We start from the raw sequence: 26827 nt of genomic DNA, 5'->3' as shown, positions 1-26827 counted from the left end.
TCGTACCTTTTTCATAAAGTGGGGGATGGCTACTGAAATTAAGCTTGGATTATGTATTGCAAAAGTAGAAAGAATTAAAGACTAAAGGGCACACTATATTGAATATTAAAAATAATAATAAGTGGAAATAGGGGGTGCTGCAGTTCCACAGTGCTTATTACCAGCCGCCACCGGTCGAATCGCTATAAACGGCGTATCACTTTTCAAACTATTGCTACCAATTGTTAGAGCTCTGTATTATATTTAAAGAAATTAATCTGCATAAATGTGTGTTTTTGTTTCTCACATTGTGATAAAACAACGGTACCTAGAGCCATCCAGTTTTGAATAACGTAATCATCCATCCGTATATAAGCATCTTGGAAGCCCAAATTTGGAATTTGTTTATTATAGATTATATATTTTGTAAAACTTTAATGAATTTTTGATTAGCAAACTCAACGATTTCAAAGCGAGCCACGGCCACATCGTAGATTCTAGATATGTTCTTTTTAAATTACTTTGTCATGTTGTTGTTGAATTGAAATTTACGGTTTAAGTGCGAAGAAAATGGTAGTTAACAAATAAAGATAGCACAAAAAATGTTAAAAAAAAAAGCTCCTTTGGGCGTAATATAAAAAATTTGAAAATTTTCAGATTTTTTTTTTTTTTTTTTGTCCAAAGGGCTTTGTCTTTGAGGGGCTATTGTTTTCGTTTTGCGTCTAATCACTCTGCAGGTCCGTTTCACATTTCCAACTGTTTCCACCCAATACTATCGCCCTGTATTATATTTGAAGAAGTTAAATAATGAAGAATCTGCATAAATGTAAGTATGTTTCTCGCATTGTGATAAAACAACGGTACCTAGAGCCATCTAATATTGAACGACGTAATCCTACAAGGAATATGGGCATCTGGAAGCCCAAATTTGAAATTTGGAATTTGTTTTATGATCGATTTCCTATTTTGTAAAACTGTAACGAATTTGTGACTAACAAACTCAAGGATTTCAAAGCGAGTAATGGCAAAGTAGTACAGAAAAAAAAAAAAAAAAAAAAAAATTTATCTCCAGCGCGTGAGACTGTATCGGAAATTCTAAAGATATGCTCGATTTAAAATTATTTTGGAATATCGCTCTTGAACTGAATTTTAGGTTTAAGCGCGAAGAACATGATATTTAATAAATAAAGGTAACACACAAAATGTTAAAAAAAACCGCCCCTTTGGACATAATTTAAAATCTGAAACCTTTCAGAATTGTTTTGGGGACTTTGTTTTTAAATTAACATGGTTAAACATGGTTTAAAAATTAGCATGGTTAACTCTGAAAGTTGTCCAAGTCCAAAAACATTTTCTGACTCTTTTATGGCTTGAAAGAAGCCCATAGAAGTAGAACTGTTATTAACATTAACATCGCTGTTAGTTTTTATTGCGGCTTAAGAGTAAGTTTTAGAATTAAGATTTTCTTCATTTTTAATATTCATTCAGATACTTTAATAGGTTCCTGTACAGCATCCAAATTCTCATTTAGTGTAAGGTAATTATTATTACTGCTATTCGAAGCAGTTTGAGATGATAGTCTCGAAACCGCATTTCGTCACTATAAACGGCATATCACGTTTAAAATCACTATAAACGGCATATCACGTTTAAAATTAGTGCCACCAAATATTATCGACCTGTATTATATTTAAAGAAATTAAATTATGAAAATTGCGCATGAATGTATGCATGCTTCTAGCATTGTGAAAAACAGCTGTATCTAGAGCCATCACTTTTTAATAACGTATTTCTCCACTCGAACTTGAGCACCTGGAAGCCCGAATTGATTTTACTATGTGTTTCATATTTTGTAAAACTTATAAGGTATTTCTCCCGCCTTCTTAGCATGCCTTTAGTGTGTGGTTGTCAGCACTATCGGCACGTATTCGAGAGTTCCGAGGTTCGATTTCCGGCGAGGGCATTGCTCATTTTTCCCACCTTCCGGCTTAAAAAAAAACCCAATTTCTCTACCGTGGCGCCCGAACTAAAAGCATGGTGACAGATGCTGATTCTTCACCACAAGATTTAGCGATAGAGTCCCTAATCTCATGTCGTCTTTTAAGGGGACATGTGACATATATCGACTGGCGAAATGCAACTATTCCGAGACAAAAGTTATTACGGTATAACATTTCTCAAAATCAACGTATACTCTAAATTCTTTTTTTCTTTCTTTTCTTTTCTTTTCTTTTTTTTTTAATATACAGCTTGTAAATTATATAAAACACATAAAATATAACTTTAAAGCTTAGTGTTTTTAAAAACCAGTTATTTTATTTCTCTTACCAATTGCGAATATTTTGTGACAGTGTGCTATAGTTTGGTACACTTTACTTAAAAAATACTGCATCGAATTCCTTCAAATTTTGTATAATGGTTAAAAATATATAATTTATGAATAATAAGCAGTATTTTACATTTTACTTAAAAAGAAAAACTATTAAAAGTAAATTATTAAAATGTTTTGAAAATCGTTGAAAAATGGTATTAAATTTTTAATATATCCAAAACTAAGCATCATTAATTTTATATCCTGCGTAGTTTCAAAGAAATAGTTAAGATAAAGAACTGTGCAAAATTTAAATCTTCTAGGCTGAATAGTTTTCAAGAAAAGTGTACCGAAAGTTTAAAAAAAAAAAAAAAACACGTTTTGAGAAAAAGTGAAAAAACAATTTAAACACTAATAATTCATAAAAAAATCATTTTAACATTTTTCTGCACCATAATCATCTTGAACTGGCATTTCTGCATCTAGTTGTTTTTGTTTTATTAACTTGTGTGTGTTTCTTTCTGGCTATTTTAGAAAGCTTTTGGTAAGCGAGATGGGCCGCACAAATTCTTTCGCAATCTATTTTCGCAAAACCTTTACCGTATAAAACCCTAGTTGTATTCCCAATAATTCCATTATATATTGCGGCTTTGTACACCATCATTAAAACATATTACCGCACTAATAAACCTAATTTTAATGTGATGAAACTGACAAAGACAGTTCTTGGTATGCGCGTCCAGATGCAATTATTAAAAAACTTTCATTTGGTTTTTGAGTTTATGTTGTTCACTTGTTTGATGTATAGTATCGCCAGGAGGCACCTTACAGGTGACAGTGCGATTTAGCTCAGTTCCGCCCCCAATTTTGATGGAGAACATCCTAGGGGGGGAGGTCTCGCAGACGTCTTCCTCTACCACCCACCTCTCGAGAGGACTTTCGGCTCGCCGCATATTCCGAGTGCTTCCATGCCGTACGGACACTATGCATTTACAAACATCTATACCTTTTCCGTGATTCGAAGCCGGCCCTTCGGCACGGCAGTCAGCGACGCTAACCATTATACCGGTTGAGCGGCGTGTTTTGATTTCTTCCTTGAATGCAATTCGAAAGTTGTTTTTTGTAAGATAGACTTCTAAACACTCTGCTAATAAAACAGGTTCTAACAAAGAATGTTCATGAACATACTTTTTACCAGCTGATATGGCTTTATTGTTGCCACACCAGACATCTGTCCCTTCTGAACTGCTGGATTTGCTAGTGCTTGTTTACATTTTGTAATGAGAGATTTCGGTCTCTTAGAATTTCGAAATACGGATAAATTATACTATATTTTTGGCATCGTCTCAGATTACTTAATTTTTTTAGCCAAAATTGCTCCCGCCTTCTTAGCATATCTTCGTAGTGTAGTGGTCAACACACTCATAACGTACTCGAAAGGTCCGAGGTTCGATTCCCGGCGATGGCATTGCTCATTTTTCAAGCCTTCCGGCTTCAAAATAACCTAATGTGTCTACAAACTGTAAGCTAGTTTTTTATTAACAACCCAACGAATTCAAAGCGAGCAGTGGCAACACTGCCGGAAAAATAATTTTTATCTCCATCCCGCGACACTGTTTATCGGAAAGTCTAAAGATGTGTTGTTTTTAAATATTTTATGATTTTGCCGTTAAATCGAATTTTATGTGGCGTAAGCGCCAAGAACGTGATATTTAATAAATAAAGTCAAAACGTATAAAATCAAATAATCAAAATAAATAAATAATCGTTAAAATCAAAATAAAGTCAAATAAATAAACACGAAGCGTTAATAATGAAAAGAGAGGAAAAAAAAAAAAAAAAAGTTTTGTAAAGCCATCTTTGTAAGAAAACTGAGCCTGCATAAAATGGACTGAGAAAAGACTGGAATATAAAGTAAAATGTATGCCTACACTTAACGCTGCATCTGGAATTCTAAACATATACTGCTGTGCTGCTTTTAAAATGTTTGTAATTTTGCTGTTGAATTGTATATGGCTGAAGTGCGAAGAAAATGGTGCTAAATACAAGCTAAAGTAATAAGCTGAAATAAAGTTAAAAAGGAGGCGAAAGGTTAGTAGGAGTGGTTGGAATAGGAGACTGGGAGATTGCGAGCTCAGCGAGAGCGTAAAAAACCTAACAAACCTTTTTAGGCGACTGTTAAATCTGAAACCTTTCAGATTTTTTAAATTTGGGTATTATATATATATATATGCATTCATTTAGAGAAGAATTTGGGGCCGGCAGTAGCTAAGTGGCTATATAAGGTATTTTCTCCCTCCTTTCTGCATGCCTTCGTGGTGTAACGGTAGCGCACTCGGCGTGTATTCGAGAGGTCCAGTTTCGAGTCTCGGCGAGGGCACTGCACATTTTTCAAGACGTCTGCTTCAATGTCTCTACATTGTAACCTTAAAAATTTTATCTCTTAACTTCCTTTCGTTTCTTCATATCCTAACATTACGCAATCAATTCAGTTTTAACACAATAGTTTATCAGAAACGTTTTCTGTATTTGGTCTTTATCCTCTCCCAAATGTCGACACATTGATGAAAAAAAAGACTTTTACTTATTTTTATCTTTTTCACGACCTTTATAGTTGTTTTTCTTATTTTTTATGTCGGGTAGTCTACTAACAAATTCAGTCATTGAAGAGTTGTTATTACCAGCTGAGGTTCTTCCTCCTTTTGTGTCTGATAACGTGTTTACTTCCTTGTGCGAAATAAAAAAATTAAGTTTTGTAATCGCGAAACATTTCTGGTATCGTATTTCAACGAAAATATCGATTTTGACCGCTATCGAATAAAAAAGAAAATGTTTTTGTATGACATATGTACGTAAGGACAGAATAAGGGACTCTTTTTTCCAAAGACAATTATAAAACTGATTTACAATGGATTCAGAAGAGACTTTTTCGTGGCGTCTGTACCTACGTACGTACGTATGTATGTATCTCGCATAACTCAAAAACGAACAGAACGTTGAAATTTTATATATAGGAATGCTATAACATGTATATGTTCACCTCCTTTTTTGGTTGCAATCGGCCACACTAAAAGTGTATAAATATACATCCGCTCTGTTACTCAGCTCCAGTGAGCTCTTATATGTTTGTAAATTGCCCATTTTTTGCTTTAAAAATGATTGAATTATGTTGTTCTTATCTTTCGGTTAAGGTTTTTATGCCTTTAGTTAACCTGCATGTTATAGTTGTAGAATTATCAACTATTTAAAAGTTAAGACACGATAACACGCCGAACAAATACTAATTCAGAAGTCAAACAACAAAAATCAGCGTTATATTTTCAAATTTTCACAGGACTAGTTTCGATGGTTTTACCGAACCACCATCGTCAGCTGCAAAAGCGCAAATGAACGAGATAGGATATAATGATCAGATAAGATAAGAAAGCCTGGACAGAAAATAAGCTAGTGGCACCATCTGTTGGTGAAACCAAAACTAAAACATAATTTCTTTAAAGGCCGAAGGCAAAGATGGATTGGAGTTAGGATCGTTAACTAGAGTGAGTGAGTTTTTTGACGTAAAAGATGATTATGATGCGCCAAAGAAAAGGCGGGATGACCTAATTTAATGAAATCAAATTAATAAAAAATTAAAAAAAAAGATACATGTATCAAATCCAGAGGATGAAGTCATTTAAAAAACCATGTAAAAGCACACATTAAAATACAATACACAATCTGCAGAACACATTACATTAAGTAATAAAAGCCAGTATCTTTAAAATAATAAAATAAATTACAATTGACCTCTCTTCCGATTAAACGGCTGAGAGTTAAGTCACAGCTATTAAAATATTTCTATTAAAATACGGGGACGCCTGGCGTATAACATAGGTAAACAGGCATATGTCACACGTCCTCCACTATCTCGAAAAAGCAACTCGCTGGAGCCCCGTGAGGCTGCACCGGGAGTTTACATGGCCATACAGGTGCTAGATGTCGGGTAGTTTTTACATAGGACGTTGTTAATAACACAAAGTAACTTAAAAAAGAATATAAAGGATAGCATTAAAACACTAAAACACTCAGCTGAAACACATAGATATACAAAATTCAACGTAAAAGCATAAAAACACACCCGTTATTACGTAACATAAAGACATAAAAACACACACGAGAATACATATCATGACACATAGAATACATATGGAAACACGTAGAGCACATAAATGCAAATATTACACACAGAAGAACAGTCTCATTCTCAGCTTTTAAAAGGTAGTTATGTGTCACTCTAGTGTGACCAATTCTGAGGCGAGTCAAAAGAACTTCCTCCTTACGATTTCTAGTAAATTCCCAATGCTCAATTCTAGGCTTTACATGTCTTAACTTGTTTTGAAGCTGAACATCCCAAAGTTGCTGCCATTTTTTTCGGATCTTCTCGTTGACAACACAACAGATGTCTCCAAAAGGGATGAGGCGACTGGACAGTTAAACAGCGCATTTCGCTGTAATATCTGCCAGCTCATTCCCACATGGCCGGGAACTCAGCAGTACAGGATTTCATATCCACGACTCGTTAAGTTTATATGTATCTTGAGAACATCCACTATTACTGGATTTTGAGTGTTAGAAAAAGCTTCTAATGATTTAAGCGCACTATAAGAGTCTGTATAAACTATAAACTTCTTGTGGCAGAGCCTTGAGATGTACAAAAGACTATAATATATTGCAGTTAGTTCAGATGTTAAGACAGAGAAAGCATGGTGCAAGCGTCTGCCCTCCATGTGATCTTCAATTACAAATGCCATCCCGACATGATCTTTTGACTTGGATCCATCTGTATATACTGGAAGATAACTGCTATATTTGTGCCTGTGCTCAGCGAAGAGTTGTGTGTAAATGATCTCGTTACTGCTTGCCTTCACGTGATGCTTGAAAACATCAAAAAGCTGAATCCGTGCATTTTCCCAAGGTGGGATTTCAAAATTCTGTACTGCTTGGGGGCGCATATCAGAGAGGGAAAGTTCCTCAATGACAGGGCGAACTCTTAAAAGAAAGGTAGGAACACAGAATGGACGTGTTTCAAATAAAGTGCTACACACATTATCAAGTAAGCACAGCTTATTAGGATGTTCAGGTTGCGATAGAATATTAAAGTATTGCAAAAGGGACAATTGCTCACTCCTCAGATAAAGTGATGGTTCGTTACAGTCAACATACAGGCTCTGGACAGGAGAAGTCCTGAAAGCTTCTGAAAAAATCCGCAGAGCTTGATGGTGAACAGGATCTAGTTTTTTAACAGTACTGATGACCGAGCAGATCCGTAAACAACTGAGCCATAGTCCAGACTAGAGCGGACAAGCGCTCTGTAAATGCGAAGCATAGAGCAACGCTCTTCACCCCAGGAGGTGTTTGTCAACACTTTTAAAATATTTAGCGTTGTTAAACACTTCTTTCTTAGGTTTGAAACATAAGAAAGGAAAGCCAATTTTCGGTCGAACGTCACTCCTAAAAATTTTACTTCAGGCGCAGCTGGAATAATTGTAGCATTCAGATATAACTCAGGCTCAGGATGGAGACCTCTCTTCCTACAAAAGTGCACGCACAAAGTTTTTTGTTTGCAAAAAGTAAATCCCTGTTTGTTTGACCATTCTTGGATCTTATTCAGAGCTATCTGCAATTGCCTCTCTACGTATCTCATGTCTGCCCCTCGACAGTTAATCTGTAAATCATCAACATATTGAGATCCCAAGATGGTGAGAGGAAGTTCTTTTAATACAAAGTTTATTTTTAAACTGAACAGGGTTACACTAAGCACATATCCTTGAGGCACACCCTCTTCTTGTTCAAAAGCATCCGACAAAACAGAGCCAATCCTTGCTTGAAAAGTTCTAGTGTTCAAGAAATTCTGAATGAAAATTGGTAGGTTGCCGCGCAAGCCACTATCGTGAAGATCCCGAAGTATACCGTATCTCCATGCCTTATCATAAGCTTTCTGAATGTAAAAAAATACCTAGACAAGATGAATTCTTCTTACAAAAGCTTTTCGAATGGATATCTCTAAGAAGAGCATTTATCTACGGTTGTTCTCCCCTTTCGAAACCCGCTTTGATAAGACGATTAATGTTATTCTTTTCCAAGAAATAGACTAGGCGGCTGGTTATCATTTTTACAAACAGCTTGCATACGCAACTCGTAAGGGCAATTGGCCGACAGTTGGAGGGATTTCTTGGCCCTGTCTTAGCAATAGGAATTACAACAGCTCTCCTCCATGCACTGGGAAAACTACTCTCCTTCCACACTCTATTGTAAAGAGTGAGAAGGGCAGTCAGTGACTTATAGGACAGATGCTTTAGAATTTCGTAATTCACGCCATCAAGACCCGGAGAAGACCTATGTGTCTGCAACAAAGCTTTCCTTAATTCAATCATAGTAAAGCCTCTATTGTAAGGCTCAGATTTGGAAGAGTTGAATGCGATAGGATTATTTCAGAGTGCTGCTTGATAGATAGAAATGAAGGTGAATAGTTTCTGCTAGAAGAAACAGCAGCAAAAGTCTCACCAATAATATATTAGCAATTTCTTCTATGGAGCTAATCACTCGGCCATCTTTTTCCAAAAAGGAAAGTGAGTGCTCTTTATATATTCCGCATGCTTTTCGAACTCTTTCCCAAACCCGCTTACTATGCGTGGAGGATGTTATTGACGACACATATGAAATCCAAGAATTCCTTTGGCTCTGCCTTCTTACTTTTCCTGCCTTTGCTTTGGCTGTTTTAAATGCTATGAGGTTTCGCAGAGTAGGATATCTACGAAAAATACCCCATGCTTTTTTCTGTTCTTTCAGTGCTTCATGACTGTCGCGATTCCAGCATGGTTTCGAATATTTTAGTATTTTTTCTGATGTTCTAGGAATGGAAAGCATAGCTGCCTGAATAATAGTATTAGTAGCAGTTTCAACAGCATCATCGACATGCACATCTTCTACCATTTCATCTGTGAGCTCTGCAACGGAAGAGAAGAGTTCCCAGTCTTCCCTATCGAGTATGAACTGAGGGGATCTCGACATGGGGGTTGCTCCTCTTCGTGCAAGAGATATAAAAATGGGATAGTGATCGCTGTTGTAAAGATCATTTCCCGCACTAAAAGTGCAAAATGGAAACAGAGATGATGAACAGATGGCAAGGTCGAGAGCGTGGAATGTCCTCGAAGGCTCATGGAAATAGTATCCTGCCCATTATTCAGGAGACAAAGGCTATGATTTTCAATCATCTGCTCAATTTGTCTTCCTCGGCAATTTGTATCTTTACTACCCCAGAGCGGACTGTGGCCGTTAAAATCTCCTATTATGATAAATGGCTCAGGCAGCAGCTGCTCTATAAGACCATTTAAATCTTGCTGATCAATGTGCTCATTTGGAAGCAAATGCAGAGAAACGACAAAATCAAAATTTGTTTGAGTAGTAACAACTTGGAGGGATGTCGTGAAAGAAAGTACATTTGATGGATAATCCAGTGAGGTGAACAGACCTACACCTCCACTGGCACGCTCACTTGCACGGTTATCCTTCCTGACGAAAGAAAACCTCCGAAGTTTTGCATGTTGTTTTGGTTTCATATTTGTTTCCTGTATTGTTAAGCACACAGGATGATATGCATTTATTATAGCTTTGATGTCAAGCAAATTTCGGTGGAAACCGCGAAAGTTCCATGAGACGAGGGTGGCGATTATGATTCATGTTTGTTCTTTCGGTGCTGAGTTTTAGTTTTGTGTGGAAGCAGATGCTTAGAAACTTCTAGTCCCTCTTCTACTTCCATACTGTCTGAATCCGCAGATTCAGAAATAATCTCATCAAAAGAGCTATTGCCAGGGCTTCTATTTTTTTGTACTATATGGGTTGGGTTTTCTTTTTTCCTGTTGCTTTTTTCCTTCTCTTGAGTTTGTTTGGTGGCGTCTGCGTGTTTATTGATGTTTGGGCGGCAACTGTACGAGATGATTTAACAGCACTGGCGTATGATGTATTTGGTCGAAGCTGTGTGCTGTGAATTAATTTTCTGGCTTCGGCGTATGTGATGTTTCAAGTAACTTTTGAAGCACTTCTTTTTCCTATTTCCATTTTGGGCACAGGCGTGAAAATGCTGGATGCTCACCCTTGCAATTTATACACAAAGGCGCAGCGGTACAATTTTCAGAATCGTGGCCAATCTATGAGCATCGGGCGCATGTGAGGCTGCCACGACAAGACATCTTAGAAAGGCCGAAACGCTGGCATTGGAAGCATCGCATAGGGTTTGGAATATAAGGTCTTACAGGACAATTTAAGTATCTGGCCTTAATATTCTTAGGTAGATCAGGCGTATTGAAGGTCAGGATCACGTGTTTCGTGTCAATCAACTGGCCTTCCTTTCGCATCTTGATCCGCCTAGTACCACAGACATTTTGGTCAGCTAACTCGGAGACGAACTCTTCTTCTGAGACACACAGGAGGTCGATCTCCGAGATCACACCTCTACAAGAATTAAGTGTTTTGTGCGCTGACACAGTTATAGATATTTGTCCAAGTTTGGTTTTTCGAGAAAGAAAAGCAGACTGGGTAGCCGATACGGTGTCAATAAGCAGGTCTCCTAATCGCAGACGCTTTATGTTCCTTGGCTCACCTATACATGAATGCATATATTTGCTTACTAGAAAAGGAGACATCTTTTGCAGTTCACCAGAAGGACCAGAGACAACAAGCAAGCGCGGATTTTCATTAGTTTCCTTGGCATTTGCATCGGTACGGATCTTCTTGCAAATGGATTTGTCAAAAATTTCAATATCTTTGCATTTGCATCAGTACGGATCTTCTTGCTAATGGATTTTTCGACAATTTCGATATCTTGGTTGGTTTCATTTGACTCGGGTCTTTTTAGAATAAAAAGAGAAGCCATGATTGAAAGAGAAAAAATTCGGGTCCGACGGTCCCGCCCACCACGGAGCCCAACAAGGAACACAGATTCCTGTGTTAGGGTTAGCCGCACCTATACGCAACTTTCCCGAAAGCAGACACTCCCGAGAGCTTATCCCCAAGCCACTGACACAAGGATTAGTGACCAGCCGATTGACTCCCGTGAGGACGACTAAGGTGCCCCCCCCCGTTTAGCTGAAGCAGAGGCCAAAGTAGTGTGCTGGGGACAGTACCTCGCCCCTTAACTACCAGGACCCTCCTTTCCAGCGACACGGATCTCCACGCACGGCAAACACGTCGGCAGTTTTCTCGCCACTCGAAAACTAGAGACAAGGGCTGTTCCAGTCTCTCGTGATGAGCCCCAAACTCCGAAGAGAGAAACCACAAAGGAGAAGGGAAGGGAAAAAGTTCCAGCCAAGAGGAGAGGAGACGGAAAAAAGGATAGATCACTGCTCCAGGATCGTGACACCCGTCTCACCAGGAAGATGATCCCTTGAAGGGCTAAGGTACCTCGGGATTGCCACACCCGTACTCACAAAAGTGAGCACCTGAGGGCCGTTAACTAGAGCAGAAAGATTTTTTGAATGTGAAATGCCTCCAATGGAAGATGTTTTTTGAATAATTTTGGCAGCAGAAAAATTGAAAGTGTGATTTTCGGACGAACAATGTTGGGCAACAGAAGACTTCTGTGTTTCTTTTTTTCTAACATATGCCTCATGTTCCTTGACGTGAAATTTTAAGGCTCTCTTAGTTTGGCCAATGTAAATTAAACCACACTGGCAAGGAATCCTATAAATACCCCAGGAATTCATATCCGGAATGAGGTCCTTGAGTATGGAACTCGGAATTTTATTGATGGGAGAATAAACGACCCGAAAGTTAAATTTCTGCAAAATATGTTCAACTTTATAGCTAATTGATGGAAAGAAGGGAATGACAACAGAATTTTTATAATCTCATAAAACAAGAGTGTGCATTTTAGTGTGTTGAGATGAGAATTTTTTAACTGCTTGATTAATAATGTTGGGTGAAAAGCCCCTGTCAACAGCTGTTGCTTTTAAATAATTTAGCTCTTCATCAAGGGATCACTGATTTTTGTTGTTTGACTTCTGAATTATTTAAAAGTTGTTTAAGTGCGGCTAAGCCTATTTTTTTAACCATAGCAGCTAACATGTGTTTACATTTGAAACTTAGCAGAATAGTGGATTTGTTGCCAGTCAAGAGAAACTAAGCTTCGCAACAACGAAGTAACGACTTCTTTTATTATTGCGAATTAAATCATGCTTAATCCATTCTGGAATTATCATTTAAGTTATTAAATTATCTCATATATTGACTCAGCATAGCGTCCACAAAAAATTAAGTCATTTTCTACGCTTTTAGTGTCTTTTTTGCCGAGCGAGACCAAAAGTTAACTTTCAGTTTTGTGCACCGAAAAATGTGCCTTCTTGCCCGCTGGACGAACCGCTTGTTTTTGCGTAGAAACTGTAATTTTAATAGTTAATTGTATTTGGTGTTTTATGTTTTTCTATATCTTTCAATTTTTAATATAGATATTTTGAGTTTTTATGTGTTTTTGGCTTGCCGCGAAGTGAGAACTGAATTAATTAAATGAGAAATCTATCTCTAATGAAATTCGAGAAAGTAAGTTTAAATGAAAGGCGGAAAAAAATGCGAATAATTTAATATTCTGTACAACGAAGTCATGTGGTGTACACATTAATTTTTTTTAAATTATTGATTTTTTAAAATTATTTTCCTATAAGAATGAATATACCCTCTCCTATTAAATGTCTTACAGAAGGTAAAAATGTGATGAAACTTTGAATCCTTATAACCCCGGATGTCTTATAGAAGTAAGAAAAAATTTGATGACTCTACTTTTGTAATAATTTTATTGCCTTTGTAAGTTATGAAACTATCCTAATTATCCAGATATGCAGCTTCCAGGTTATTTTCTTTTTCTTTTGATAAAAAATATGAAGTGTTACACCACATGACTTCCTTGTACTGAATATTAAATTATACACATTTTATTGCTGCGTTTCATATAAACTTATTTCCTGGAAATTCATTAGAGATGGATTCCTCATTAAATTAATTCCATTCTTGCTTCGCGGCAAGGCAAAAATACATAAAATCTCAAAATATCTTTATTAAAAATTGAAAGATATAGAAAAACATAAAACACCAAATACAATTAACTATTAAAATTACAGTTAACGGCCATTAACGGCCTATACCAATATATGATACTTGACTTTTAAATGCTTGAAGAATCGAGTAAGTTGTATCCAATAATATGGAAGTACTTGTACACATGCTGTGCTAGAACTCAGAGATTACTAGAGACGGAGGCTCCTGTGCCGCCGTCCGTAGAATAAGTAAACTTTGAACAAATGAGGTGCTCGTGTGGCGCCATCTGTTAGTAGTGATCAAAAGCATTTTAGTTGACTGGAGCTCTGGTTGCGCCATCTCTTGCAGGATGTATTGTAAGGCATTTTTAAAATGTCATAAAATTTATTCTTTTGATAAGCAATAATTGGCAAGTAAAATGATGAAAAACAGAATTTGTAGTACATTGAAACGTTTCACAAGAGTAAAAACTATTTACACGCAAAGTCTACCTGCTTTGACAGGAACAAAATCCATAGCGCTTTGTAATTTGATAAGTAAATCTATAAGTAAAGAAAATGAAGTAAAATCTTAGCTAACTAAGAAGAAAACAAAAATATATACATTACCACCGACTATTATGGTGAATAGTGCGGACCCTCTCGTGGCGTTGTTCAATTGTGAAATCATAATTTCCTATTTTTTTGATGATATTCTTAGGATGACTCATATTTCATAAAAAAGTTATGAGAAGCTTTTAGAATTTCAGAATCCGTGGGTTTAATTATGAAATCATTGTGAAGAGTGCTGTTTCGTACGAACCAAGGCGCATTTGTAATTATTCGGATGGCCTTGTTTTGAATTCTTTGTATTTTTTCCCGATGAGTTTTTGCAGTTGCAGCCCACGCTGGGGAAGGATACAGTAAAATCGGGCGGATAGCTTGTAGATAGATAACTCTTTTTGTAGCGAGACTAAGTTTAGAATTTCTCCCTATGAGTGCATAGATACTGCCTATTTCTTGGTTGGCTTTTTTACAGATATTTTCGATATGGTTTTTGAAGGTTAGTTTTTGATCGAGATAAACGCCTAAATATTTAACATATTTTTCATTTGGGATGGAGATATTATTAATTGTGGTATTGTTGAGATATCTTCTGGAAGGGTTCTTTTGGAAATAACTTGTAGTGGATTTGCTTTCATTGATTTTAATTTTCCAAACGTTAAACTATGGGAAGATATAGTCTATTGCATTTAGAGGTTTTGGATGGCTCTTTGCGGATTGATGGATTTGCTGAGAATTGCAGTATCATCTGCATAGCAGGCGATAATGGCATCTTTGTGGCTGGAAAGATCATTTATGTAGATGTTAAAAAGAAAAGGTGAAAAATTCGAGGGACACCTGCTTTCATTACACTGATATTAGATAGCTCGTTCTTAATATGAATTTGAAAAGCTCTGTTTTCCAAAAAACTTGAAATTAGAAGGATTAATCCAGATGGATATTTGTTTCCGATACGTTTCATATGGAGGCCTGGGTGCCAAACTTTATCAAACGCTTTTTCAATATCAATGAAGGTGCCAGCAACAGTTTCTTTTTTTTATTAAAGGCTTCTCCGATGATTTCAGTAATTCTTGTAACTTGTTGAGTGGTGCTAAATCCATGCCTAAATCCAAATTGATGTTCCTTAATAATATTATTGTTATTGTCTTCAGCGAATTTAGTGAGCCTATTGATGACTAATCTTTCAAACAGCTTGCCAACAGCTGAAAGTAAACTGATGGGTCTGTAATCTGAAGTGGAAGATCCATTTTTCCCAGGTTTCTTCAAGACATTGATTATCGCATGCTTCCATTGTTTAGGAAGAAATCCTATACGCAGGCAAATATTAAAGATGTAATATATTTGGAGGTTGGCTTTTCTTGGTAAATTTTGCAGGGTTTTATTAGTAATTTGGTCATAACCGGGAGCTTTTCTTGGTTTTAATTTTCGAATTAATTCTGTAATTTCTCTGATTGTGGTAAGTGGGTTGGTCTGATTCTTGAAACTTTCTAACTGCTGAGTTACGTGATCAATGACTGCTGAATCATTAGCGTTAACAAAATGATTGACAGTGAATTGATTTTCATATGATTTGGCAAAAGCGTTTGCAATATCTTTTGGATTAATTAGAACTTTATTATTGTAATTAATAGGTTTTATTTCATCTTTATTTTTTCTAATAGCTTTAGCAATTTTCCACACGGAGTAATTCATATGTGATAGACTGCTAACGAAGTTGTTCCAGCTGTCGTCTTTATATTCTTTGATGAGTTTTTTAACTGTTCTGTTATTCGTTTATCGATGGGGTCTAAAGTTCTATGATAAATTTTTCGAAGCCTGTTCTTTTCTTTAATCTTGTTAAGGATGTACACAGGGAGAGTGAATTTTTCTGGATGAATGGCTGATTTAGATTTATTGAGTGCTCCGTGCATGCTATGGGTGAATTTGTCAATTGTATCTTCGATATCATGGGAAGAGTTTAGATTTCGATTAATAACTGTGTTCTCTTGCATAATATAACTGAAGTCTTCCCAGTTGTTCTTGCTATTTACAGGTGGTAGTCCGTAGCTTAACCCGTAAAGGGTAAAACGTACAGGAAAGTGATCAGAGGATAAAACATTATCGGTGAAAAGATACGGTTGCTGGTTAATATTGGCGGTAACTAGAATATCCAGTGTATCTTTGCAGCCGTAAGCTGAAGAGATAAAAATAGGATCATCAGGTGCATGAATGTTCATATCCTTAAATTGGCAGTAAGTATATAGAGTAATGCCGTCCGAGTTATTAGTTCTGGAGTTCCAGATGATATTTTTGCAGTTGAAGTCTCCAGCTATTAGTGTGGGTAATCCTAAGTTAACTATTGCATCCATGTCTTGGGTACTGAGATGTGATTGCGGAGGTTTATAAACAGAAACTATTAAATAATTGCAGTTGCTGCAGGGTAAGATACAAGCACAAGCCTCTATGTTATTAAAAGCAGGGAGAGGGTATGCGTAAATTTTTAGAGAGCTTTTTATGGCAGTTGCGGTTCCACCGCCTCTGTTGTGAAGTCTGTCAGCTCTATAAATATCGTAATTAGGAATTTTTAGTTTATGTGTACAGCGTAAATGCGTTGAGTTCTAGTAGTTGGTGGTAAATTCCATTGCAATTGTAGAACATAAATTTTACGTAATAAATCTGTTTTAAATTATTGGTATATTTATTTCGGTTGTAATTAATCATGTTCGTGATTAATGAAAAGCCTTACAGCCTCGAGGGCGATGTTCAATCTGCTTGAATCTTTTACTTTGTAGATACATATCGTGTAAATTTATGATGAAATCTTTGAATTCGTCAAAACTTTCTTCTTTAACTTCATTATTCTTAAAATTATTAGTAGTATTTTTAGTAAAAATATTTTTTTTGTTGTTTTGAGAGGCTGCAGCAGCAGCGGCATAGGATTGATTAGTTTGAGAAGTCGTGCTATTTCCTGATTTGTTGTCAGTAACTGTAGTGCGATTTTGGTCAATTTTTGGAGTTAAATCTTGATTTTTGTTGGTATTAGAATTTTTTAATTTATTATCATCGATCCCTGGCCTCTTGGGACATTCCTCACTGCATGCAGGGTGAGATCCATGACATAGGATACATGTAGGAACAAAATCTCTCTTAAGTCTGTTTAGGCATTCATTAGATTTGTGAGATTCAAGACATCTCACGCATCATCTTGGCGGGTTATGGCAGTCTCTTTAAAAGTGACCGTACCTCTGGCAGTTAAAACACTGCGTAGGTCCCGGTCTACTCTTATAACCTCTTATTCTGACAAACATATCCATAATTTTCCTGACTTGAAATATCTTTTTACCCTCGTTTGTCCTGGGCGCTTCAGCGTAGAAAACAGGGAGGAATACAGTGCCGCTATCAGTGCCGCTAGGGAGGAATACAGTGGAGGAATACAGCGCCTTTTATTATGGCGCGAACGCATTTATCAGAATTTAACAAATAAGTGTGGAATGGTATAGTTTATTTTTTAAGGTAATCCTGTATTTTCCTGTAATAGTCTGAGTCGTAAACTTTTGAGACTAAATTGTCTTCTTCTTTTTTGGCATATACTTTTTCTACTTTTAAAACTTCCTTAATTAGTTTGCGTAAATCTTTCCAATTTATGTTTTTTGTAATTACTAGTGGTGGTATTTTCCCGGCATATTTACTTGGTTTTACAAAAGGCGCATCATTAGTGTCAGCCTCATCCATTTTTTCATTTTCTGTGGGGTTGTCAAGATTTTGATCTATGCTTAGTGCATTAAATTGATTGCTAAGCTGTGTAGGAGGGAGCTTATCATCTGAGTCAGATATCTTTCTCGCTCTTTTATTTCGAGGTGCTGGAGTCCATTTATCTTTTTCGCCATTAATTATTGGTACATTTTTAGTAATAGCATCCATTGCAGCCTGTTTATTTGCGAGAAGCGTAAGAACTAAGGTTTCAGATTGAGTGCATTGGGATTCTAAACTTTTTAACATTTTAGTTTCCTCTTCCGAGGGGTTCTCAGGGAATTTAGATTTGAAAATTTCCATATCCTTTCTAAGATTGTAAAGCGTTTCCATTTCTTTAAAATAGTTCATGTCCATAGCCATGTCGTCAATTGATAGGTAAGCAAAGAAAAGTTTAAAAAAAAAAAAAAAAAAAATACAGTCGTAAAGAAAATTAAGAGTCAATAGATCGTAAATACCCTTTCAGCTAGCGTATAACAATAAGAAGAAAAAGAACGTACTCACTCAATATTCAAGTAGAACAGCCGTTATCCAACGTCATATTCCTCTCATATTATAACTCTCATGCTTCATATTATAACTCAGAATGCACAAAATTTATATCATTTAAAGAATTATCTAATCGTTGCCACATGTTCTATTCAAATACTATAATAAAGCTAGAACGATGTATAAAAGAAATTAAGCAAGCAAAACAAAAAAGAAACAGTTTTTCACAGACGATTGAGTATTTCTCATTCAATTAATTCAGTTCTCACTTCGCGACAAGGCAAAAATACATAAAAACTCAAAATATCTGTATTAAAAATTACGAAGTAAATCTTTAACACTTATTTCCTCGAAAAAATTCCAGACAGGATTAAGCATGATTTAATTCGCAATAATAAATGAAGGCGTTTTATCTTTGTTATTGCGAAGCTAAGTTTCTCTACATTGGCAACAAATCCACTATCCTGCTGTTTCAAATGTAAACAAGCAATGGCCGCCATAAAAAAAATTAGGCTTAGCGGCACATAATTCAATCATTTTTAAAGCAAAAAATGCCCAATTTACAAACATATAAGAGTAAAGAAACTGAGATCACTGAGCCGGGTAACAGAGTATATATATATATATATATTTATATATTTATATATTTATATACGTTTGGTGAGGCCGATTGCAGCCAAAATACGAGGTGCACATCTGCATGTTATAGCAGTCCTATATACAAAATTTCAACGTTCTGAGGCTACTCGTTTTTGAGTTATGCGAGATACGTGCGTACATACGTTCGTACAGACGCCACGAAAAATTCTCTTCAGAATTCATTTTAAAGCAGTTTTATAATTTTTTGGAGGAAAAGAGTATTTTATTCTGTCTTTACGTACATCAGATATCACGCAAAAACATCGTTAAATTGCATTCGCTAGCGGTCAAAATGGATATTTTGTTGAAATATGCTGCCTGAAACTTTTCGCGATTGCAATATCCTTTTTACTTCGTACAAGGAAGTAAAAATCTCTTCTGAGGAAGTAAAACTGTTGAAGATCTTTGCCTAAGAAAAGGGATGGCTTCGTTGTAAAGAACGTTTTATTAGAAACTGACTTGTTTTCACGTTACACATGAGAAAAAACATGAAAATTTACCGGAAAGCATATAATAAATTTAACCTTCCTAATGAATTTCTTTCTTTGTACTCTAATTTTTAATCTCATATATTTATTGGCTTCTTTCCTTTAATTTTATTCAGTACGTGGCATTAATCTTTCTTCCCCCCCCTTACTAGGCGGTGAAAATTTTCAAAACGACAAAGAATACGAAGGATAATCTTAGAAGTATCATATTCTGAAATGCGTAGAATAAAATATCCTGAAAGTTCGATAAAATTAAATTTAGCTTTAATCAGATTAAATCCAGTTTTAGTCTGAATATTTCTCTAATTTTAATAGTAGTTCTAAATTTACCTCTGTTTAAAGAGTTAAAGTTAACTCTAGATAACTCTGTATCTAGAAATACTATGTATCTAGGTACTGAATTTAAAAATCTGATTTGGACACTACGTGACTTCCTTGTATGGCGTTTTAAGTTAAACACATTTTTGTTGCATTTCATTTAGACTTATTTCCTCGAATCTCATTAGAGAGAAATTTCTCATTCAATTAAGGGGACTATGACATAAAAAAATTTCAAATATTCAAATTTTTAGTTTGGGGCTAAAAAAAAAGTAACCTGAGACGATTCCAAAAATATATAATTTATCCATGTTTAGAAATTTTAAGACCGAAAACTTTCATTAAAAAATTTAAAAAAGTACTAGCAAGCCCACCAGTTGTCTGGTATGGCAACAATCATATCAGCTGGTAAAAAGTATGTTCATAAACATTCTTTGTTAGAAAATGTTTTATTAGCTAAAGTCTTTAGAAGTCTCTCTGACAAGAAACTACTGTCAAATTGCATTCATGGAAGAAGTCAAAAACCTACCGCACAACCGGTATAGTGGTTGACGCTGACTGCCGTGCCGAAGGGCCGGGTTCGAATCACGGAGAAGGTGTTAATGTTTGTAAATGTATAGTGTCCGTGCGGCATGGAAGCACCCGAAATATGCTGCGAGCCGAAAGTCTTCTGGAAAGGTGAGTGGTAGGTTTTAATTAAATAACATTAAAATTAGTTTTATTAGATGCGGTAATATGTTTTAATGATAGTGTACAAAGTCGCAATATGTAATGGAATTATTGGGAATACAACCAGGCTTTTATACAGTAAAGTTTTTGCGAAAATACAGATGGAGGACAAAATAATGAGAACACCTGTGAAAAAGTATGACGTATTTTACACCTGCAGTACAGCCGCGCCACCTGCAACAGAAGTCTGCCACTTAGTGAGCGTGAAGAGGAAGGTATCAGTCTCTCAAGAGCAGTCACCTGCATTGCATGCATCGATAGAACTGTCTGGGAGAACTTGAAATGTCAGACCTGTCAGAGTTCCAAGGAGGAATGATAGTTGGAGCGCGTTTAAGTGGAGCGTCGGTTACGAAAACAGCAAACCTTGTGGGTGTGCAAGGAGTACAGTATCAGCCGTTGTGACAGCGTACACGAAAGAGGGTAAGACGACGTCTTCAAAGGCCGAAAGTCAAAGCTGGCTGATAGGGATAGATGGATCTTGAAGCGCATAGTAGCCCGAAAGCACAAGTAATCGTTATCCGAGATAACATCTGAAATGAACAGTCATCTCCAGGATCACATTTCAGCAAAAACTGTCAAAAGGGAACTTCATGTTGCGAATATTTACGGCAGAGTGGAAATTCGTAAATTCTGGTGAAAGCAACTAATGCTTTTAAGCGACGTCAATGGTGCAGAGATCACAAAAGCTAATTCCCACAGCAGTGGCAACAGGTAATATGGTCAGGTGAATCGTCATTCACCCACGCCCAAATAAGCGTTTCATCCTGACTGCCTCTTGCCGACTGTGAAGCATGGGGGTGGCGCCATTATGGTATGGGGTGCGATATCTTGGCGCGGTCTTGAACCACTTGTTATTCTGCATGAGAGGATCACATCCAATCACTATCTAAGCATTCCAGGGGATCATGTCCATCCTTTTATCCCGACTCTATTCCCTGCGAAGCAACCGCTTCTTCAAAACGACAACGCCCCTATCGACATTGCTAGGTGTATTCAAGAATGGTTTGAACAGCATGACGATGCAATTGAACATCTCGCTTGGTCCCTCAGTCTCCGGACTTGAATATTATTGAACATTTATGGACATATTTGGAGTCCAAACTTCATTCCCGATTTCCACCTCCATTCGCACTTTCGAAATTAGAGACCGCTCTGCAGGAGAAATGGCTTAATATTCCTTTAAATATTGTCCATGACGTTTATGCATCTTTTCCACGTCGCATTCAATCTGTATTTCAGTCAAAGGGTGGTCCAACCCCCTAATCATAAAGATTTTCCATTATTTAACAGATGTTCCTATTATTTTGTCCTTTATCTGTAATTGCGATAGAATTTGTGAGGCCCATCTCGCTTACCAAAAGCTTTCTAAAATGGCCAGAAAGAAACACAAGTCAATAAAACAAAAACAACTAGATGCAGAAATGCCAGTTCAAGATGATTATGGTGCAGGAAAATGTTAAAATTAATTCTTTTTTATAAATTATTAGTGTTTCAATTGTTTTTTCACTTTTTCTCAAAAGTTTTTTTTTTTTTTTTTTTTTTTTTTTAACTTTCGGCACACTTTTTTTGAAAACTGTTCAGCCTAGAAGGTTTAAATTTTTCATAGTTGTTTATCTTAACAATTTCTTTGAAACTACGCAGGATGTAAAATTTATGATCACTAGTTTTGGACATATTAAAAATTTAATACCATTTTTTTCTATGATTTTCAAAACATTTTAGTAATTTATTTTTAATATTCTTTCTTTTTAAGTAAAATGTAAAATACTGCTTATTATTCTTAAATTATATATTTTTAATCATCATGCAAAATTTGAAGGAGTTCGATGCAATATTTTTTAAGAAAAGTGTACCAAACTAGCACACTGTCATTGTCAAAGCTAAGAGAAATTAAACAAGTTGTTTTTAAAAACATTAAGCTTTAAATTTACATCTTATATGTTTTATATAATCTACAAGCTGTCTATTTTAAATGAAAAATATAATTTAGAGTGTACGTTTGAGAAAAGTTATACCGTAATAACCTTTGTCTCGAAATAGTTGCATTTCGCCAGTCGATATGTCACATGTCCCCTTAAGTCAGTTCTGCCTTCGCGGCAAGGCAAAAATATATAAAAACTCAAAATATCTTCTAGAAAAATATAAAACACCAAACACAGTTAAAACTTTTTTTTTCTTCTTACAATTAAAATTACAGTTTCTACGTAAAAACAAGTCATTCGGCCAGCAGGCAGATTTTTCGGTGCTCAAAATTAAAAATTTGATTTTGATCCAACTCGTCAAAAAGACTGTGAAGGTGCAGAAAGACGTCATGCAGTCAGTGTTCTTCGAAGTTTCAAGTGTAAACAAATATAGCTGCTATGGTAAGAAAAATTAGCTTAGCCTCACTTTAACACCTTTTAAATCGTTTATAATTCTACAACTATTGCATGCAGATTAACAAAAGTCATAAAAACCTTAACCGGAAGATAAGAACAACATAATTCAATCATTTTTAAAGCAAAAAATGTAAAATTTACCAAAATATAAGAATTAAAAAACTGAGCTCACTGAGCCGAGTAACAGAGTGGGTATATATATACACACATATTTATAATTATATATTTTTGGTGAGGCCGATTGCAACCTAAAAGAGAGGTGCACAACTACATGTCTTATCAGTTCGATATATAAAAATTTTAAAATTCTACGGCTACTTATTCTTGAGTTATGCGTGATACGTACGTACAAACGTCAAGAAAGAATCTCTTCAGAATCCATTTTAAATCAGTTTTGGCAAAAACAGTTCTTAATTCTGTCCGAACGCAGAGATATCACGCGAAAACATTGTTCAAATAGTTTCGAGAGCGGTTGAAATATGATACCCGAAATTTTTTGCGATTACAATACTTTCTTTACTTCGTACAAGGAAGTAAAAATTGCTGTAGATCACATATTACAATCTGAAAATTGCTATCCGATTTTCGTACCACAACTGTTTCGTACATGTGCGCAATTTAGAGATTTGTAAAATTATGTCATGCTAAGTTAAATGTAATGTTACCAAAAAATGGTTTGAAATTTTGCGATAATCAAATATGTTTACTAAATGCATCTAATTTGTGCAAATAAGGCAATATTCTGAAAAATAAAATATTCAGATTTAATAAATGAGATGGACAATTTTAACAACACATGAAATTAAATAACAACCTTTTGAGGATTTGTTAGTCACTGAAAGTCTATTATTTGGCTATAAGACTATTAGTACAACTCTTATCTGGAGTAACTTTAAAATAATAGTTGGAAAAAAAAAAAGAAAAAAAAAAAAAAAACTGAAATATTGTGAGAATATTTTGCAGTAAAATGAAGCGAAAATACAGTAAAAAAAGTATAGTGAACGAATATTGAGGCGACCCAAAACCTACAGTGGCTCACAAAAATGATCGGACAGTTTGAATTTTTGCCTTCCTAATGAACATAAAAACTAAAATAAATAAAAACAAACAGGGAAGGCTTTTATTTTGATTATATGTAAATTCAACATTCTTTTTATAGCATTACTATTATTAGTACATTTTTTTTAATAAATGGATTTTAGAAAAGATGAAAATTAAATTATGAGGAAAAATATTCTCACAAAAATAATCCGGCACTTATACTAACAGACAAAAATGGCAAAAACTTATATTGTTTTTGCTCCTTTAATATCTTGTGGGATTCCTTTGACTCCAGAAGTTTTTTTTTTTTTTGTTATTTTTGGACTCATTTTATGCTACTCCTCTTGAATCACCGTTTTCAACTGCTGCCGCAAAGATACCCTCCGTTTTCGAATTTTTTTATTCTAGTTCCTGCTAAATACGTTCAATAGGATTACGATCTGGCGATTGGGGTGGTGCCTTAATTACTTCCGGACACATATTAACAGCCTCAGTCTAACATTGTACTCAGTATATTTTGGATCATTGCCGTGGTAGAAGTTTAAACTATTTTGTATATTAAGTTTTTATGTTGACGATGCCAAATTTCACTTTAAGATGTCAAGGTACTTATACTGATCCATAATATAATATATAGTGTATATTACGAACGCTGGAATATGTCATGGATCCCGATAACAAACAACGCATTTTCCCAGTAGTCGGATATCTTGTTTCATCAATTTTGCGAAAGCGAGTCGAAGTTTCCTTTTTTTACCGACATAAAATTTTCTTCTTATTAGTCGCCCATGATATCCTGCAAATCGCATTACTCTTCTTACAGTTTCTGGATTTACACATATTCCATATAGTTCACATAGTTCCGCAACAATTTTAGTGTTGGATTCTTTTTAATATACCTTAGAATAAAGCGTTTCGTTTCATACAGTAACTTGGTCTTCCAGATCTTTTATTTTGAATCAGAGTCTGTTTCTTATAACACTTTATAGTATCAAAATCTGTAGAATTACTTACTAAATTAAGTAAATCGGAAATTTTTCGAATAGATTTCCCTTTCTTTTGATGCAAATCAATAACTAATCTGCGGGTTTCTAACGATGTTTCCGTATGTCACCGAGCCATAGTAAGAAAACATTAAAGTAACGAATATGCTCTAAAAACAAAAATTCGAATTACAAGCGATTTTTAGATTGTTGCCTAGCTTCTTTATCCAAACTAATTACATAATAGGCAAAGTTCGTTTTTATTTATTGCAGATGATTGTACTTAGGAATTATAAAAACGTCCGATTAATTCTGTGATATTTTTTTTTCCCCATTTCAGCCTAAAACGTTATTTTTAAAATTTACTATTTAATATTTTCAAATTTATTTAGTACAGAGAGGGAGCTAAGAAATTCTGTATTCAAAGAAAAAATATTCTTTATCGTTCTGTTTCCAAGCTTTTTTGTTATGATTTGAAAAAATAAAATAATTCTAGTGCCCGATCACATTGGAAGATGATTAGTATTTCTAAGAACACAGAAGATATTAATACCAGTCTCCAAAGAAAATCAAATAACCTCATGTACAGTTTGGAGATAAAACGGTACTTTTTAGTAACATTTTAAAGACAGCAATTTCAAGACCTTTGTGAAACTTGGCTATATCTAACAATATTGTTGCGTGCGTACGGGTTCGTTATGAAATGAATGTACAAGTCCGATGAAAAATGAACAAAAATTTATTATTATCACAACAAAAATGCTTAAATTTTCTCAAATTATCATGCAGTATTATAATCTCTCACAGTAGTTATCTTTTAACTACTCAAATGTCCAATAGAACGTAATTCAAAACAACTAAAGAACGCTAATCCGCGAATTCACTACAATCGACAAGAGCAGTTTTCTAAACAACAAACCAACAACCTCTTCTAACCAACAAAACCTATTCTAACCTCCTTGCAACAAACTAAGCAACTACTCCGAACTGAGATGTTTTCCTCCTTTTATAAGATTTTAAAAATGACACGCTAGAATTTTATGGTACTTTCTCGAAATCAAAAAGACATATTTAATGCACGCGTTCTGGTATTTTAAATTTTCTGGCTTAGCTTTCTTTTAATATTCGTCACGCGCTGCACTGCGCGAGAAATAAAACCATTTAATTTATAATTGAACTAACATTAGCTTTTTAAATACCAAATTCGTAACAGTATTAATTGCGTATTATTTCAAATTAAGTGTTTGCAAATATATGGTATTTTAAATAAAATGTTTTTCTGAGCAGCATCGTATTTGTAATGAAGTGCGACACATATTGCAAAATAGTTATCTGCACGAAATGAAACTTTGTTTCAGTTATTATTTAGTTTATTTTGAGAACGATGTTATTATTTATAGATTTGCATTTTTTGATGAGTTCCAGCAGCAAGAGGCAGCTGATATTTGCAGCTGTGATTTTTAGGAGGGTAATGGAAACAATCGAGCGAGCAGTGATACAACTTCTCTTCATTAATAGCTCATTAACAAATACTAAGTAGTGTTAATTTTTTTGAGAAGTCTACTTTAGATACACTTTAATTAAAACCAAAATTATCTACTTTGTTTGAGTATATATGCCTAATATTTTTATTTTTCAAATTTTACATATTAATTTTTTTATTAAATTATTTTCCAAACGAATTAATATTACTGTACTTTAAAAATCATTATTTGGCTTGTTTAAAGACTTTCCTGATCTACAGTCAGACAGAAAGATTTAAAAAAGAAGAGAGCCTTCAGTTGTGATAAGAGTTTAAAAATAAAATAGTTACATATACAATTTTAAATAAAATAATATAATGTTGTAAATATTTTAATCATCTTCGATTGTATTTTTGATTTTATGCATTCATGTAGGATTTTGTGTTATTTTATTTATTTTAAGATTAATAACACTACGATTTATTTTTATTTAGTCGTATATGTGGCCACGTGTATTTTTAAATGTTTAATCTTAAAAATAGGTGAATTAGAAACTGAAATGTAGGCAGTTTCGCTCCTAAGGAGGTTTAGCTACATTTGGCGATTTTTCGCTAATTTTCTAATTAATTTTCCCGGCTTTCTGAAAGATTCGCGAAAACACATTTTCTACTCGA

General features: G+C 35.0%; 1 protein-coding gene across 11 annotated transcripts in view; it reads left to right on the top strand.

Moving 5' to 3' along the window:
* The window catches only part of LOC118179764 (uncharacterized), a 97490-nt gene that overhangs the window by 58829 nt on the left and 11834 nt on the right, over nucleotides 1-26827 (top strand). The gene's annotated exons all lie outside the window — the stretch shown is intronic.

The sequence above is a fragment of the Stegodyphus dumicola genome, chromosome 1, assembly GCF_044657685.1.
Source record: "Stegodyphus dumicola isolate Sdum_Otavi_A_Nest chromosome 1, ASM4465768v1".
NCBI classification, from domain to species: Eukaryota; Metazoa; Arthropoda; class Arachnida; order Araneae; family Eresidae; genus Stegodyphus; species Stegodyphus dumicola.
The sequence above is the reverse complement of the archived record's forward strand: the minus strand, read 5'-3'. Positions and strand labels throughout refer to the sequence as shown.